Source organism: Panthera onca, chromosome A3, assembly GCF_046562875.1.
Source record: "Panthera onca isolate mPanOnc1 chromosome A3, mPanOnc1 haplotype 2, whole genome shotgun sequence".
Classification (NCBI taxonomy): domain Eukaryota; kingdom Metazoa; phylum Chordata; class Mammalia; order Carnivora; family Felidae; genus Panthera; species Panthera onca.
The window spans coordinates 127,932,987-127,951,220 of NC_138341.1; positions in this window are offsets into that span (position 1 = coordinate 127,932,987).

Below are 18,234 nucleotides of genomic sequence, written 5' to 3' on the forward strand. Positions count from 1 at the left end.
GGAGTGGGCGTGGTGACCCTGGTGCACAGTAGGTAGCCAGTAAACAAGTGGCAGTCGTTATGATCACCCTCCAGGGAGGCCCTGTCTGCCCACCTGCCTCCAGCTTCTCTCCCACTTACCTGTCTTAGACTGGAGGCTTTGCCATTACAGATTTGTTCTTTGGGTTAGATGCTCGTTGCTTAGAGCCTCGGTCTTTCCGTGCATTTTTGATAAGCCTTTCTAGCCCCCAAACTCTGATTAGGCTTCAGTTTCTCTTTTGGATGCAAACGCTCCAGGATGAGGAATGTGGCACTTGGGTGAGGCTGAGATGGGGGTCACAGGAAGCCCTGCTCCCACTGGGGATGGGCAGCATGGAAAGCAGAGTCTGGGCCGTGCGGGGGACACATCTCTTCCCGCCCCGCCCTACCGGGGGCCAGGCTCCCAGAACAGGTGATGGAAGGTCTGATTGGGACATGAGCTCACCAGGCAGGACTGGGCGGGAGGGGGATCAAAGCGGGGACGGAGACAAGCTGTCAGCCGGATTCTTTCCGCGGGCAGCTGGCGAGGGCGGGCCTGCAAAGGGCATGGGCCTGGGGAAGGATTAGCCTGTCGGTTGGGGATTTCAGGAGGGTTTATTTAGTCCGAGAAGTGTCTGTGAGTTGGGGACAGGCGGGAGGAACACCTGCCGTAGCCATGCACCTACTGTATGCCATGTGCCAAGTAGGTGCTTTACATGTGAGTGCTCATTCAGAGCTCACAAGCCCTTTTGAGACAAGGGGCATGAACTCCATTTATGTAATGACGATGGCAAAAATAATGGTGCTTCATTCGTGACGTCCCTGTTATGTGCCAAGCTTAGGCCGGTGCCTGACATCTAATAGGCACCCAATCAGTGTTGGCTGTCACTGTGAGTTCTTATTTTGCATTTTTTAAAGATTTGAATTATACCTACAGAGAATTGGTGGAAACATATACAAACAGCTTAACACATGTTTGGAGGCACCTGGGTGGCTCAGTGGGTTGAGCGACCGACTTCGGCTCAAGTCATGATCTCATGGTTTGTGAGTTCGAGCCCCGCGTCGGGCTCTGGGCTGATGGCTCGGAGCCTGGAGCCTGCTTCCGATTCTGTGTCTCCCTCTCTATCTGCCCCTACCCCGTTCATGCTCTGTCTCTGTCTCTCTCTCTCAAGAATAAATAAATATTTTTTAAAAATGTTTTTAAACGCTAATGTTTGGAAAGGAGACACACATGGATAGTTACCACCCAGGCAAGAAACAGAACCTGGGCAGCCCCCCCAACCCCCCCCCCGCCCCTGCTAACCACAACCCTTCCCTTCCCCATAAGGGACACTGCCATCCTGACTTTTATGGTAATCCATTATATAGATTTCTTTTCTTTTTTTAAGTTTATTTATTTATCTTTGAGAGAGAAAGAAAGCGTGCGTGCAAGCGAGGGAGGGGCAGAGAGACAGGGAGACAGAGAATCCCAAGCAGGCTCAGCATAGTGCCTGTATCGGGGCTCAAACTCACAAACCCATGGGCTCATGACCTGAGCCGATATCAAGAGTCAGATGCTTAACTGACTGAGCCACCCAGGTGGCCCCCCCCCCCCTTTAAAGTTTATTATAGCTTTCTTCTTTTTTTAAATTTTTTAATGTTTATTTATCTTTGACAGACAGAGAACAAGCAGGGGAGGGGCAGAGAGAGAGAGGGAGACACAGAATCGGAAGCAGGTTCCAGGCTCTGAGCTGTCGGCACAGAGCCTGATGCGGGGCTCGAACTCACAACCGTGAGATCATGACCTGAGCCGAAGTCGGATGCTCAACCCACTGAGCCACCCAGGCGCCCCTACAGCGTTCATTCCTGTTGCCGAGATGGTTAGCTGATGTGTCCTGATCGTTTTTATTTCCTCTGCACAAGGCATCTCTCAGAACCCCGCCAGTGCTTCAGAGGAAGGAAGGTTATGGACAGGCGTGGGCACTTCCAGGAGCTGGGTCACGCACACCGTTGATTCCAGAGCCTGTGTTCTTCGTCGCTGCACTGTGTTGCCTTCCAGCAGGAGGGGGAGGGGAAACAGGGAAGTTAAGCAACTTGCCCAGTTTGCCCAGCAAGGATGTGACCGTGTCACCTGACCAGACCCTCCGAGCTGAGTCTGGATTGCTCCCTTGTGGCCTCTGGGGTCAGTGCTGTGCCGTCAGCTGGGGACTAACTTCTCTATCAGGCCGCAGCGCCCGCATGCTTTTAGGGCCCACGAAAATGCTTTGATTTTAACTTCTTTTAAAATCAGAAGAGAAAAGATGAATAATAATAATGAAGATCTAATTGTAAGTCCAGCTTGGATTATATTTGTCTTTACACCATACAGCCGCACGCTATGAATGTAAAACATTTTCTCGGGCCGAAGGGGCTCACAAAGGCAAGCATCCCTGGAGCCCAGGAGAGTCCTAAGGCCACTGAGTCAGTCCCATGTCTTGTAGGAACCAGCTGTTACAGTGGCAAGCAGCCGGCCACCCCCGGTGCCGAGGGACCTGGGAGAGAGGCTCGGGCAGCTCCGGGACTGTTCCTGCCCCGAGGTCCACGGCCTCGTCTTCATCTAGCGCCCGGGGCCCCCTCACTGCCTAGAGCCCCTATGTCCCGAGCCTCCCTGGCTGGCAGGGAGATCCCCCAGGGCTTGGGCTCCCAAGGAGAAGGCAGTGGGGAGAAGTGTGCCAATGTGGGACTGGAGGAGCTGCCCTGTCCTTCTGTTGACACTGAAAATAGCTTCGTGCTTCCCTCCGTGCTGGCTGAGTCACAGCCTTGCTGACATCTCCTGCCAGTTCAGGGCGGCCCGAATTTCATCTCTGAAAAACACACTCGCCTGACTTTTACCCTATTCTCCTCGCCTGTAGACTTACCTTTTCATGTTTTGACTCTCCCCCCCTACTTTTTTTTTTAAGATTTTATTTTGAGGCAATCTCTACATCCAACATGGGGCTCAAACTCACAACCCTGAGGCCAAGAACCACATGCGCCTCTGAATGAGCCAGCCAGGTGCCCTCACCCCTACCTTTTTTTTTTTTTTTTTTTTACTTAAATAGATTTGTTTTAAAAGGAAGCTTACACTAAAATGCAGGTGTTTGAAGAGGGAGTGTTTTGTCCTTAGAAATAAGAACAAACAACGGTAGCCAACTTTTTTCAAGTACTTACAGTGCGTCAAACACTGTCCTGACCCTTGAAACCTGTTGCCTCGCTGGATCCCGAGTGAGGTGCAATTATTATCCTCACTTTACATGTAAGGATCTTGAGGCACAGAGAGGTGAAGCCACTAGTCTGAGGTCACACAGGTAGTGGCAGAGTGAGGGATCTGAACCCAAGAGCAACATCTCCTGCTGAGATTCCCTGCTTTAGTAATGCATCAGCTCCGTGAGGGCAAGGTTTTTGTCTTGTTCCCTGCTGTGTCCCCTGTGTTTAGAACATGCAGTAATGCTCAGGACATATTTGTTGAATAAATAAATGAACGAGTGAGTAGATGAATGGTCAGTTGCTATACCTCGAAGGCAATCAGAAAAACAAATACAGTGGGAACCAAACAAACCTGCCCAAGGAGTTGAGCATGGAGTCTGCTCTCTTCTCCTTCAAACAGGAAATTAGCATGAGTCTAACGGAGACTTGTTCTTTGACAAATGGAAAGAATTACATAAGGGACTTGAAAGAGGGACTGATTTCTCCCTTTGGGAGTCAACTGTTATCAATATACTTTTAAACACCTTTACTGAGATAAAATTCACATACTATACCATTCACTCATTTGAAGCGGACCATTCTGTCCATTCGTAAGGTATATTCTGTATATTCATAGGGGTTGTATAAACATCCCATGGTCTAATTTTAGAACACTTTTTAAACTCTCCCCCCGCCCCCGCAAGAAGTCTCCTATCAAGAGTCCTTACCCCCGACTCATCAGATCCCTCCAGTCCTTAGCAACCACTAATCTACTTTACGTTTCAAAGAATTCGCCTGTTCTGGACATGTCGTATGAATAGAATCATACAAATGGTCTTTTGTGTCTGGTTTCTTTCACCTAGCATCATGGTTTCAAGGTTCACCCATCTTGGAGCAGGTAGCTGTCCAAGAATCAGTTCTTTCATGCCCCATGCTGGGTTTGTGTAAAATCATCTCAACAACCACTTTGGGAGGCATCGCTGCAACGGAGAGCTGTGGCTTGCTCCCTGCTCAGAGTGGTGCTGGCCCAGCTTTCCCTGCCTTTGGACCCAGGAGCTCCAAGGATGGAGCTGGGGGAGGGATGTATCTTTCAGCTGTCCTTGGGCCTAGGCAGGAACTGGCCCACAGGTAGCTTCTACCTAGCTCTCCTTCCTCAATCAGGACTCTGGGCACTCCTGGGAATCACTGTCTGTTCCCCTCTCTGGGAGTGCGAATGAGTCACTGGGCAAACCTTTGAGAAACACCTGTGTGTGCCAGTCTGGGGCAGGAGCTGGGGCAGTGGAGGGGAGAGAGGCGCACACGGGCCAGGAGGTGAGGGAGGGCACGACTTGACTCACATCCAGGCCGGGCTTTCCCTGCCTTTGACCCCTACACTTGTTTTGACTACAGGAGGCCTGTTTGTGTGTGTGTGTGTGTGTGTGTGTGTGTGTAGATCCTTTTGTGTGCATTTAGCTGCTGTCTTCCCAAGCCAACCATAAGTGCCTGAATTGCCCAAGCTCTGAAGTATGTACTTTTTGGAGCCCCTCATAGCTACCACTCTTACAGCCCCCAAGGAGTGATGCCTGTTCTAATCCCCTCAAGGACCCCGTAAGTTAGGTGATCTTTTCCCCATTTTCGGAAGAGGAAACTGAGGCTGAGGAAAGTCAGGTGACAAGGTCTCATCAGAACAAGGTCTCATGATTAGGAAATGCTGGAGCTGGGATTCAAACTGGACTCCAAAGCCTGTGCTCTTGACCGAACAGGAAGGCAGAGGCTGCTGGGTAACGGGTGCCCAGAAGGCAGAGCCATCTCTTGGGTATCCCGAAATGGGGCATTTACCTTGGGTACCCCCTCTGGAGAATGCTGCTGGAGCTTGTGCAGAGTTGGGGAATCTGCTGGGGAGGGGGAGGTATCTCCATGCAGTCAATACTTTAAAAAGATCAGAAATGTGTTGAAGATGGAGATGGGGAGTGAGCAGTGTGGTGTTCCTGGAACCTTGCCCCACACTACGGACTTCAAGTCAAGGGCCTTTGGGGATGAGTGACCGAACTCAACCAACTTTAGCAAAAATGGAAGACCACTGACTCCACACTACGGACTTCAAGTCAAAGGCCTTTGGGGATGAGTGACCGAACTCAACCAACTTTAGCAAAAATGGAAGACCACTGACTCCACACTACGGACTTCAGGTCAAAGGCCTTTGGGGATGAGTGACCAAACTCAACCAACTTTAGCAAAAATGGAAGACCACTGACTCCACACTATGGACTTCAAGTCAAAGGCCTTTGGGGATGAGTGACCGAACTCAACCAACTTTAGCAAAAATGGAAGACCACTGACTCATTCAACTAAAATATCCAGAATAGGTCTGCCTTCAGGTTTGGCTGGATCTAGCGTTTTAAAGTTTGAAGCTCATTGTATCCTTTTCCTTTGGCCATGCTCTCCTCTGTGTTGGCTTTATTCTTAGGTAGACATCTTGTGGTGGCATCGATGGCTGCCGGGAGCTGTAGACTTTCTTCCTCCCAGTCCAGCATCTCATTCCCAAAAGCCTTATCCTTAGCTAAAGTGCTGGGGTTGCTACTTGCTTGTCTGGCTCATCTCACTTGCTTATCCCTGAGCCAGTCAGGCAGTAAGTAGGGAATGGACTGCTCTGATTGACTGGGACTGCACCAAGCATGCGTCCCTGGAGATAGGGGACGGGTCACTTCTTCTTGAACCATTTAGGCCAAGAATGGGGAAGGGGTAGTACCCTCAAGGAAAATGCAAGGTGCTGGTAGCAGCAACAGCAGCAATGAGAGCTGGGCAGGTCCCAAGACCACAGATGTCTTCCTCCTGGCAAGTGGAGGGGCTGTTATCCAGCTGTTTGGCTTTGCCACCAACTTGCCGTGTGGCCTCGAGCAAGCCCTTTCATCTCCCTGAGCCTCAGTTTCCCCGTCTGTATAGTGATCATCTCCACGGATTCATCCAGCTCTGCGCTTCTGAGGCCAATAGGCTTCACTTAGCCAATGGCCCTGCCTCCTAGCTTAACAAATGCAAGCTGCGGTTTAGGAATGCATGGCCTTCACAAACCCTGAGGTTGAACTTGGGACGGGACACCCAGCCTCCCGTTCTGCCCATCCCGGCAGGGTACAGCCTGTGATGGTGGGAGGGTAGGGCTCCAAGGAGGTTTCTTTGCACATTTCCAGTGTTCTCCATCTATAATTGGCTCCGAATGAAATGATCTCATCCCTGAACACTGAGGAAGAAGGGCGGCTTGGGGGGGGGGGTGGACAGCTCACTGGCAGCATCTGACATAATTTGTGACTAACCCGTTTCTCTCCAGAAAGAGAGATGGTCTGCTCGCTCGAAGAAGACGTAAAAGTCTGAAAGAATGCCTTGGTAATCCATTGAGAAGCCTCCAGCTTTTTGGGCTTTTGAGAGGCCCGAGGTGTTTCTCCTCTCCGTCCAAACCAGGTATCTTCTGACCGTTGCTCCCAAGTCAACTTGACCGCCTGTCACGTCAGCCGTTGGCCAGGGAGGGGGGGAGCGTGGCCAGTCCATCAAGCAATTTATCTCGTATGGATTCTTGATGGGCTTTTGTGGCCAGCTGAAACTCGTTTAAATGCCCATACATTAATTTTGAAAGATGGGCTCCTAATCAACTTTGAAAAAGCTTGTCACAGCACCATCTGTTTGGCGTTTGTCACTATTGCATTACATAAGAGGAAAGACATTTTTAAAGAATGCGGCTGCATTTAGTAATTGGATCGCCGGAGAGGAGCCAAGCCGGGGCGGATGGCACCGTGATTCAGAAATGCCACAGGCCCTTCTCCCGGGTGCGGTGGCCTCCCCAGATTCCACTCAGTTTTGTCAGAGACCAGCTTTGGGGGGGGGGGTTGACAGGCCCGAGATGGCTTCTTTTCTTCTTATCTTTCTCTTCCTCTCTTATTCTCCCCTTCCTCCCATTTGTTCTCCCTCACCTGCCACCTCAGATCAGTTCCAGCAAATATTAGCAACAGCCAAATGACTTCACTTCCCTAAGCCCCGATTTCCTCATCTGGAAAATGGGAATAATAATATAGTGTTGCTGTGCAGGTTAAATGCATTAATATATCCAGGTTCACACTTTGGGCCTACCCTCGTAGAGTTATAAACATCATTTTGAAGGAAAGAGCTTCTGTTCCTTAAATAGGCCAAGTCACCCCTGCCTCAGGGCCTTTGCACATGCTGCTCTTTCTTCCTGACATACTCTTTCCCTATATCTTTGCATGGCTGTCTTCTTATTTTGGTCTAGCTCAGGTGTCATCTTCTCAGAGAGGCCTCCCCCAACCACCTTTAGTAAAGTAGTCACACACATTCACCTATGTTATTTTCTTCCCAGAACTTGTTTTCCGTCTCCCAGAGGACCTGGTCTGTCTTAGTCACTGCTGTATCCTCAGCACCTAGACTGTTGCTTGGCACATGGTAGGTGCTCAATAATTATTTGTTGAATGAATGGCTGAACTCATTAACTCTTCATGACTGTCCTGTAAAGCAGGGGCAGGAGGGGAAGTGACTACTCAGGGTCACATACCCAGGGAAGGGGCAGGAAGGGAGATGGGGATCTAGGTGCCCTGCTTCCAAGCTTCCTGTGGCCCCCAGGTGGGAACAGCATAGATTTGTGGACCTTTGGGCCCACCCTGCCTCCCTGGAGGGTTCAAGCGAGGAGTAAGGCCCAGGGAGCAGCCTCTGAGAGTGGTAAGAGTGAGCCAGCCAGGCAGCCAGGAGGCAAGACTATTTACAGGAGCTGGGGCCATCTCCATGACAACTGGACAACCTACAGCTTCCTGCATCCCTAGGGAGGAGGTCTACTCTTGTCTGGGATGCAGTCGGGACAATGGGGACCCTAAACGCCCAGTATGGGGGAAGGAGGTCTTGTTTCTGAGAGTTGCCTGAAGGCTGGAAGGGCCTAATGAGGCTACGTAAGTCTGTGTGTGTGTGCATGTGTGTGTGTGTGTGCATGTGTGTGTACGCGTGTGTGTAGGGGAGAGTCTGGGCTGTGTGCAGCCAAGATGCCTGATTTGAATCCTGGCTTTGCCACTTCTGCACCGTGACACCTTGTGCAAGTGAATTATCCTTCTGGTGCCTAAATTCCCTTCAATGTAAAGACAGCATAAACAGTAGTGTCTTACAGGGTCGTTGGGATGATTAAATGACAGGGTACTCTTACAGCCCTTAGAATGTGCCCGGCATTGTTACTGAGTTCTGGAAATCAGCTTACATCTGACTTCAGGTTGCCTTCCTGCAGCGGTAGTGGGGAATGGGTTCTCCGTCATTCTCTGGGATCTCCACTTCCCTGGCTTTTTGCATTCATTTAACAAATATTTATTGAGCAGCCACTATGTGCCAGGCAATGTTCTAGAAGCTGGGAACACAGCAGGGAACAAAGCAGACAAAAATCTCTGCTTGCGTAGAGCTGACGTTTTTGCAGGATAGATAGACATTAAATATGAGAAAAAGGAAACATGCTATGTCAGATGATTTTAAGTGTTAAGAAGAAAAATAAAACAAGGTTGGGGGATGTGGACTGTGAAGCAGGGGTTACAGTTTCAGACAGTGGCAGGATGTGAGGGTGCCAGAGTTTCAATAAGAAAGGGACCTTTGGGCACGAGTTAAAGGAGGTGAAAGAGGGAGCTGTGTGGCTAACTGGGGCAAGAGCATCCTAGGCAAAGGGAACCGCAAGTGCAAAGGCCCTGGGGCAGAAAAGTGAGCATGTATGGCATTGTATAGTGTAGTTCTATCTCTTGGCATGTCTGCATGTGATGTTAGGTGACACACATTTAGTGGTATGTGGGTGGTTCTGGATGGAGATGTTTGTACATGTTTGTTCATGCACAGGCCTGCTGTGTCCAGCCGGAGGCTGTGCCTGAACAATTCAGGGGATGCCATCCATGTAGATTACAATGGAATGCGACATCCTAGAGGTGGCCCCATGCATATTTGTGAGTAAATATTATAAAAACATGTCTGTAAAAATGTCTATAAGTGCATGTGTCTGGACATTTGGATATAAATGATACGTAAATGTGTGTATATGGATATATCTTTATTTAAAATGTTAATATTTTGCTTATCATGCATTTTTGCATTCATGTTGATTTTTAAAAATAGGATTTATCTCAATTACTGAGTTTTTTTGGTGCCCTCTTACATTTTATGCCATGGCGAGTGCCTTACTCTCCTCACCTTAGTCCTGGCCCTACTCTGGCCCAGGGACGGAAAATGAATGTGGGGGAGGCCTGGCTGAGGCAAGGGAAGCCTTTCCTTCCAGTTTCTTCCAGCGTCTGTGCTCAACCAGAATCCAAACCCAGTCTGAGCACTTCCTGTTCCTTGAAGATAAGATCTACTGAGTGCTGACTACATACCAGGGACTTGCATACATTATTTCGTTTTATTCTTACAACCAGCTTCTGGTGTAGATATTTGTTCATTTGATTGAACATATATTTATTTAGGGCCTACTATGTGCCAGGAGTACCATTTGGTATTCCTGCTCATCCAGCATCTATGCCTTATTTTTCTGGTAACAGCACCCCAGTTTTTCTTTAGGGAACCTAGTCTCTTCCCCTCACAGTCCAAGTGGTTCAACCTGGGCTTTCTGTACCCCTCCCCCAGCTCCACAGGTAGGCATGCAACTTGGGCGGCCCAATCAGCATAGTCTATCCCTCCGGCTATAGAGATGGAGAGATTGATTATGGGATGAGCATATGACCCACATTGTTCCAGAGTGAATTCTGGCTCTTTTTGCTGCCTTTCTGGGAAAAAAGAGCTCTCTTTCAACTAAGATTTGTAGCAATATGAATGGTATAACCCTGGAGCTCCTAGTGAAGGTCCGGTACACGGAGAGGGGTAAAAATCTGAGCCCTTATAACATTTTTAGAGCCCCTAGATCCAGCCATACCTGAAGCCATTACCCTAAGACTTTCCAGTTCTAAGACTTTACTTAAAAAACTTTTTTTAATTAAGCCAGTTTGAGAGGGCATCTGAAATCCTGTGCTTGGCATCTTTATACATTATCTCCTTGAATTCAGAGATGAACTCTGTGAAAAAGGGGCTAGGATTACAAAGAAACTGAGCCTCAGGGGGGCAAGTGGCCTGTCCAGGGTCACACAGCAGGTCAGTAGCTGGAGCTTGGACTTGAACCCAGGTCGTTCTGACTCCTGAGACTTTCTTCCATTCCACATTGTCCGAGCTCCGGACAAGAGGGTCTGTGGGGGTAATAGACAAAAGAACTGAGTCTCAAATTAGCCACCATTTTGCTGTGTGACCTTGATCAAGTAATTTCTTCAACACGAGCCTCATTTGTGAAGTGAGCCCCATTTGTGAAGTGAGGAAAGTGGTGGTGGCTATCCCACTAGGTGGTCGTGAGGGTTAAATGTGATAAGCAATGTAAGTAAAGTGCTTAGAACGGGGCTGGGCTTGAAGCAGTGAGCATGAGCTGTTGTTACCATGGCTCTTTTTCTGAGGGAAGGAAGTGGGTCTGGGGGTTTCACCCCTTGCCCACAGCCAACGTGCTCCCTGCCTCCCTGCTGGTCACAGGCTCCCAGCAGCCCTCAGGTGGTGCCCTCGCCCATCTCCTGCCAGATGCGCAGACCTGGCTCATTGACCCGGGAAGTGGGCACTTAAGAGCCACTTCCCCAGTTTCTCTTTTAATTTTCGTTACATAAATTTCACATTTCCTGGAATAGAGATCTTGAACGGCTGGACTCATTTGGAAATCGAGTCTGCAAAGGACCTCATTTATATTAATGGGGTCTCGAGTCTGGCTTGTAGGGAGGCTGAGACGAGGATGGATGGTAGGGACTCCCGGGCTGAGCTGCTCCAGGCCGAGCCCAGACACTGCCTTGGGTAAGCAGATGCCTATAGATTTAGGCTGGGACCATTCCTATTATGTGGGAGGCTCCTGGATGCAAGGACTGTGTTGCTATCTGGCTTACCTCCCCCAGTGGCTGCCCACTGCTCAAAGTAACCCTGCTTGACAAGGTGCTGTGTGATGGGCCCCAGCTGACCTCTCCCATGTCCTACCTACCCCTCTTCTCATACATCCCTCTCCAGCCAAGATGGCCTCCTGAGAGTATTCCTGCCTCAGGGCCTTTGCACTTGCTGTGCCCTCTGCCTAAAATGCCATTCTGCCAGCTCTTGGTGTGGATGGCTCTTTTCTGCCAATCAGATCTCGTCTTATGATCACCACCTCTTGGGAGGCCTTCCCTGATTGCCCACCTAGAGTCCTCGGTCACCCTGTATCTTACAGCTTACAATCTGGTGCAGAGAGGGACAAGCCACAGTAACAAACACACATTACTGAGTATGACAAGGACTTTACAAGACAGAACACAATCAGCCCTCACCAAAGCCCTTGGAACTAGCTGTTTCTAGTACTAGTTCAGGTAGCACAGAGAGGTGAAATAACTTGCCCAGGTTTACACAGCCAGAAACTAGAGGAGCCAGGATTCGAACGCAGGCCATCTTGCTCCCACATTTGCTGGGTTAACCAGCTCACTGAAATCACAGGAAGTTAGAGCCTCCTGCTATAAGGGCTGCACTGGTGTAAGCTCAGGAGGCCGTGGGAGGCCAGGAGAAAAACCGCCTGATCCTGCCTTTGAAGGATCAACAAAACTCCCTAAGAGATGTGGTGCCTTAGCTGTGCCTGGAATTTATTTATTTTTAAGTTTACATTACAGCTTAAGAATTTTTAACATCTCCACACTGTCCACAGCTAAATTTTTAAGTAATGCATATTATTCCAGGGAGAGACAGTGCTATTCATCATTCTGGGCAGGTGTGTGCTTGCAATTTTGATTTTCTCCCAAATGCTCCAAGGATCGACTCCCTAAGCTTAGTGAGGCAATGGAGGCCTTAAAAGCTTGGGCTCCAGACCTGGTTTCAAATCCCACCTCCTCCCCTTGGCTCCAGGGGCGTCTCCAAAGTCACTAAGGTGGTTCAATCATCGATAACCAGAAGACCCTGCCCCCTGCCCCTCCACGGTCTATGCTGTGGTGCCAGGTGAGAGCCAGGCTCCCCAGACCCAGGAGAGGCTGAGTTGACCTCCTCTCCTGCTTGGCAGGTCCTCGGATATTAGGTTGGTTTAAGAAATAAAGAAATGTGGCATTTCAATGAGAACTCATAAGAGTAGTTGGTTCTGCAGAGGGAAACTGGGTGGTGAGTGAACGGGGTGTGAGGGAGATTCTCCTTGCGTACCCTTTCATACCTTTCCAATTGGCGTCTCTTGAAATTATTACCTGGTAAATAAGTAAACATTAAAAAAAAACTTGAAGGGAATGTATTATTTTCACATACCTCTGTGGATTAAGCTTCATTTAGTGTGTTCATTTTCTTTACTCACCTCAACAGCCTGGGAAGTAATTATTGCCCCTGCCTGACAGCTGAGGGAATTGAGGCCTGGAGGGGGGAGGCAGGGCCTTGCCTAGGGTCACATGGTAAGTGAATTAGTGCCTGACTTGACACTCCAACCCAGGCCTCCTGACCTTCTCTCCAGGCTGCCTCTACCCCACCAGGGACCATTTCCTTCATCAGTGGAAGCCACGTTGAGGTGTAGATTGAGGGGTGCTAATACCATAGAATGGGTATACTTCAACTCATCGTGATCTGGGTTCAAATCCAGGGTCTGTCACTTGCCTGTTGTGGGACCTTAGGTAAATCACCAAACCCCTGGGGACTCAGTTCTGCAGTGGCCAGCCTGCAAGATGGCTTCCCGTCTCCTCCTATTCACTCCTTTGGGTCATCTCCTTCCACAGTGAATAGGGCTGACCTGTGTGGCCTATAGGATATTGCAGAAGGGGCAGTGTGTGTGTGACTTCCAAGTCTGGATAATAAAAAGACAAGACAGTGGAGTATTATTGAGCCTTAAAAAGGAAGGGAATTTTGACACAGGTTACAACATGGATGAACCTTGAGGACATGATGGTGAGTGAAACAAGCCAGGCACAAAAGGACCCATACTGCGTGATTCCATTTATGTGAAGTACTGAGAGCTGTCAAAGTCATAGAGATGGAAAGTAGAGGTGTGTTGGGGTGCCTGGGTGGCTCAGTCGGTTAAGCATCGGAATCTTGATTTCAGCTCAGGTCATGATCTCACGGTTCGTGGGCTTGAGTCCTGTCAGTGGGGAGCCTGCTTGAGATTCTCTCTCCCTCTCTCCCTGCCCCTTCCCTGCTTGCTTACTCTCTCTCTCTCAAAAATAAATAAATAAACTTAAAAAAAAAAAAAAGAAAGTCAAGGCATGGTTTCCAGGGGCTGCATGGGGTGGGGGGAGAGTGGGGAGTTATTGTTTAATGGGGACAGAGTTTCAGTTTTGCAAGATGAAAAACTCTGGTGGGGATGGTTGCACAACAGTGTGGGTATAATTAATGCCACTAAACTGCACATTTAAAAATGGTGGGGAGGGCTCCTGGCTGACTCAGCCGGTGGAGCATGTGACTCTTGGTCTTAGGGTTGTGAATTTGAGTCCCATGGTGGGTGTAGAGAGGGCTTAAAAATAATCTTTGGGGAAAGAATGGCTGGGAATGGTAAAGTTTATATGATGTGTATTTTGTCACAAAACAATAATTGGGAGGAAACACATTGTAGCTTCTGTGTTTCTCTTGGATCATTCACTCTGGGGAAGCCCCCACTGGTACATAAGGACGCTCAAGGAACCCTGTGGACAAATTCACCTGGTGAAGCACAGAGGCTTCCTGCCATCACCTCTACATCTCAGCCTGATAACCATGTGGAGACGCCATCTTAGAAGTCCGCCCTCCACCCGTCAAGCCTTCAGATCTGGCTGACATCTTCATTGTAACCTCATAAGTTCCAGAGTCACGCAGCTAAGCCACTCCCAAATTCCTGAGCCACAGACACTGTGTGAGATAATAAATACTTATTGTTGTTTTGAGCCACTAAGTGTTGGGATAATTTGTTACTCAGCAGTAGATAACTGACATGTTTCCTCATCTGTAAAATAAGGATGATGTTCAGTTCACAGGGTTGTTGGTAATGATAATCTTATGATGATACCCACGATGATAATTTCACAGGTTGTATTTCATAGAGTTGTTGCTAAGAATCAGCAAATGCATGTAAAGTGCTTGGAACAGTGCCTGACATGCAGTAAACCTTCTGTAAATATTAACTGGTATGGTTTCATGTGCTCCGTGATTTCTGGCATTGGTAGGAGCTCAGCCTAGACAATAGATCTCTATGAAAGAATGGATCTAGGCTTTATGTTGTAGTGGCAATAAAAATTGTGGTAGCTATGAGAGCTACAGCTCTATTCCAAGACTTGGGCTAAGCAATTTACGTCTTTTCATTGAAGCCCCCCAGCAGCCCCTTGAAGTGGATGCTATTATTTTCCTATTTTACAGACTAGAAAACCAAGGTCCAGAGAGGGAAAATGACTTGCCCTAGGTCACACAGCAAGGAAGTGCCATAGCCAGAATTTGAACTCAGATGCTTCGGACCCCAAGTTTTCTCTTCGGCACCACTAGCCCAAGCTGCAGATTGACGTACCCCCCCTCCCACCCCAAAGCCCATTGTTCTCCCTCAGCCATTTCCTGTTCATCAGCACAGGGGTAAAATTGCCAACACATCTGACCAGCAAATCATTTGTTCCTGCGTCTCCCTTCTGCAAGCGTCAAGCTCCCTTTCCCTCCGGAGACCAGAGAGCGGGTCCCTTAGAAATTTTCTTCTTCTGATTCCAGTGTCCTCTCCCAGACCCGCTCCTTCCATATCCAGGGTTGGGAACAAGAAGAACACACACATCCAGAAAAGCACAAAACTGCCTGCTCAGCCCTAGTTCCCTGTGGTGTCTCCTCAGAGGCAGCTTAATTAGCCCCAAACCTTTGCAGCCAGGCACTTCCAGACACGCCGCCAGCTGGCTCCTCACAAAAGCTCTCCTAATATTTGCTGTGGGGACATGTGGCCATCAGGAGGGGCATGTCCCCAGACAGGCGATGAGCTCAGGACATGGGCATCGCCACACCTGCTCCTCTCCCCGAGGAGGGGGGGGAACAGTTGGGTAACCCCTGATAACACAGCCTTTTCTGAGTCTGTGTGTGCACTTGTGTATGGGCAGGAGGGCAAATGGGGTCTCGAGGGAGGGACAAGGGTGCTTGCACCTGCAGTGTGCTAGTGGCTGTCCTGGGTCTGCTTTCTCCCATGTCTCTGCTTCTCAGCTATTTCTGAATTGCAGGAAGAAGTACATTTTGTCGCCACGACCTGTAACACACACAATTGAAAGGGAAGCTTCATGAATCTGTACCCACATTATGAGCAATGCATGTTCTGTTCTATTCTGTTCTGTTCTATTCTGTTCTATTCTATTCTATTCTATTCTGTTCTATTCTATTCTGTTCTAGTCTGTTTCACCATGACCTGTAACACACACAATTAAAAGGGAAGCTTCATGAATCTGTACCCACATTATGAGCAATGCATGTTCTGTTCTATTCTGTTCTATTCTATTCCAGCCTATACCATTCTTTCATTTAAAAAGTACTAGTCATGGGGCACCTGGGTGGCTCAGTTGGTTACGTGTCCAACCCTTGATTTCGGTCCAGGTCATGATCTCACAGTTGGTGGGTTCGAGCCCTACATTGGGCTCTGCACTGACCATGGGGAGCCTGCTTGGGATTCTCTCCCTCCTCTCTCTCTCTCTGTTCCTCCTCTGTTCTCTCTCTCTCTCTCAAAATAAATAAATAAACCTTTAAAAAAAAGTATAGTCGTGACCCATGAAATAAATTTCAAAGTTCCCTAATACCAGGTCTGTAACGTGGGTCTGTGAACTTGAATGGGACAAAATTCTGTATCTTTATCTTCACTGACCTCTGGCTGAAATGTAACACTTCCTTCAGTTATGAATATGGGCAGCAAATCATAGTAGTATTAACAGTACTTGCAACATCGTCACTAATAGAAATCGTAGATTTTTCTGTATTGCATTATGGCTGCTGCAGATGACTCAAAGCAGCATTTACGCTCTGCATGACCTCAATGTTTTGGTAATTACTAGACCCACTGCTAGATCTTGTTATTTGTTAATAAGGAAGCACATGTATTACTATATTACAGTGTTAAAATATTTCAATAGGCTTCTTTTGTAAACCCGTGTATTTTATTTCATGCATTTAAAATTATTTTTCTGAGAAGGTGACCATGGGTTCATCAGACTGCATGGGGGGACAGGGCACACAAAGTTGAAGAGCCCCTGCATGAGTGGGCCCCAGCTCATGGTTTATGAAACACTGTCCTAAGCTGTAAGCGTCAGGGGAACAGTGCCCTGGGGTGTCTAACCCGTGTGTGGTCCCTGAGCCAGCACTGAAACCACATTAATGGCCAACGTTCGTGCAACGCGTGTGTGTCTATACAAGGTACTTAATGCAGATCATATAGTTTAATCTTTACACCAACCTTATAAGGTAGGTGCTCTTTTGTTGCCCCATTTCTCTCTTTACCCAATTTTATCTTTTCTTCTTTGCAGCCTCCCTCTCTAGGACCTGTTATTCTTTTCACATTTCTTGCAAGGCAGGTCTCCTGGCAACAAATTCCTTCAATTTTTGTCTAAGAAAGTCATTATTTCTCTTGCACGTTTGAAGGGTAATTTTGCAGGGTATAGAATTCTAGGTTGGTGGGTCCCCCTCCCCGCCTCCCCCACCCCCCCTCCCCCTGCCAACACTTGAAATCTTCAATTCCACTCACTTCCTGTTGCATGGTTTCTGAGAAGTAAGATGTGATGCTTATCTTGGGTCCTTTATAGGGTGTGGTGTTTTTTCCTTTGGATTCTTCAGGATTTTTTCTTATCTTTGATTTTTCTGTAGTTTGAAAATGACATGCCTACTGTAGCTATTTTGGGAAAGTAATGCTTCTTGGTGCTTCCTGGATCTGTGGTTCCGTGTCTGATTTTAACTTTTGGAAATTCTCAGTCATTATCATTTCAAATATTTCTTCTGTTTCCCTCTTTCTTTCTTCTCTTTCTGGTATTCCCATTATGCAGATGTTATTCCTTTGGTAACTGTCCCACAGTCCTTGGATCTTCTGTTTCTTTTAGTCTTTATCCTCTTTGATTTTTAGTTTTTGAATTTATGCTCTACTGAAGGGAGGGATTTATGATCTATTGGAGGGAAGTGACAATATAGTGTGTCAGAGATAGTGTTATGGAGAAACAACAAATGCATTAGGGGACAGAGGTGACAGGTGCATGTGTGTGTGCGGGGGGCGGGGGAGGTTGCCATTATACCTAGGATTTTCAGATAAAGGGGATGCTGAGAAGGTGAACCTGAAGCTGGTGAGGGAATGAACGATGTGGCTAGCTTGGAAAAGATGTTCTAGGTAGAGGGGACAGCCAGTGCAAAGGCCTTGGGGTGGAAGTGTGCTTGGCGTATTCGAAAATTGAATGGTGGCCACTGTGCCTGAAGGGGAGTGAGGGAAGGGAAGAGTAATAAGCTAGGGGGTCAAAGAGGATTGAGGAGTCTGGGAGGGAGGCTGGAAAGGGACAGTGTCACTGGGTGAGTCCACACTGGGCATGTCTGAGGAACAGTGAGGAGACCAGCGACAATGGAGCCCAGCACCCTCAGGGGACAGCAGGGGGAAGTGAAATCAAAGAGACAGGTGGGACCAGGGGATGTAAGGTCTTGCAGATAGTGCCAAGGACTTTGGAGTTTATTCAAAATGTGATGAGAAGCCTTTGGAACATTTTGATGACGAAGTGACATGATCAGACTGACAGTTTGACAGGATCCCTCTGGCCACTGTGCTGAGAAGAGCCTGAAAGGGATCGAGGGTGGAACCGGGGAATGTGGTCTGGAGGCTGCTGTAATCATTAGGCAATAGACAATGACGGTGTGGCCCAGAGCTGTGGCAGTGCAGGGCCGAGGAGCACAGATTCCAAATCTATTTTGGAGGCAGAGCCCACAGGAACCGCTGACAGGCCATTCATTTTAGCACTGTTTGTTATCACAAAAGTTTGGAAGCAACCTTAATGGTCAGCTGTAGGAGACTAGCCATTACTGTGCATAACAGCACACAGCACAGGCTTCCCAGGAGAATGAGGAAGCTCTTCGTGCA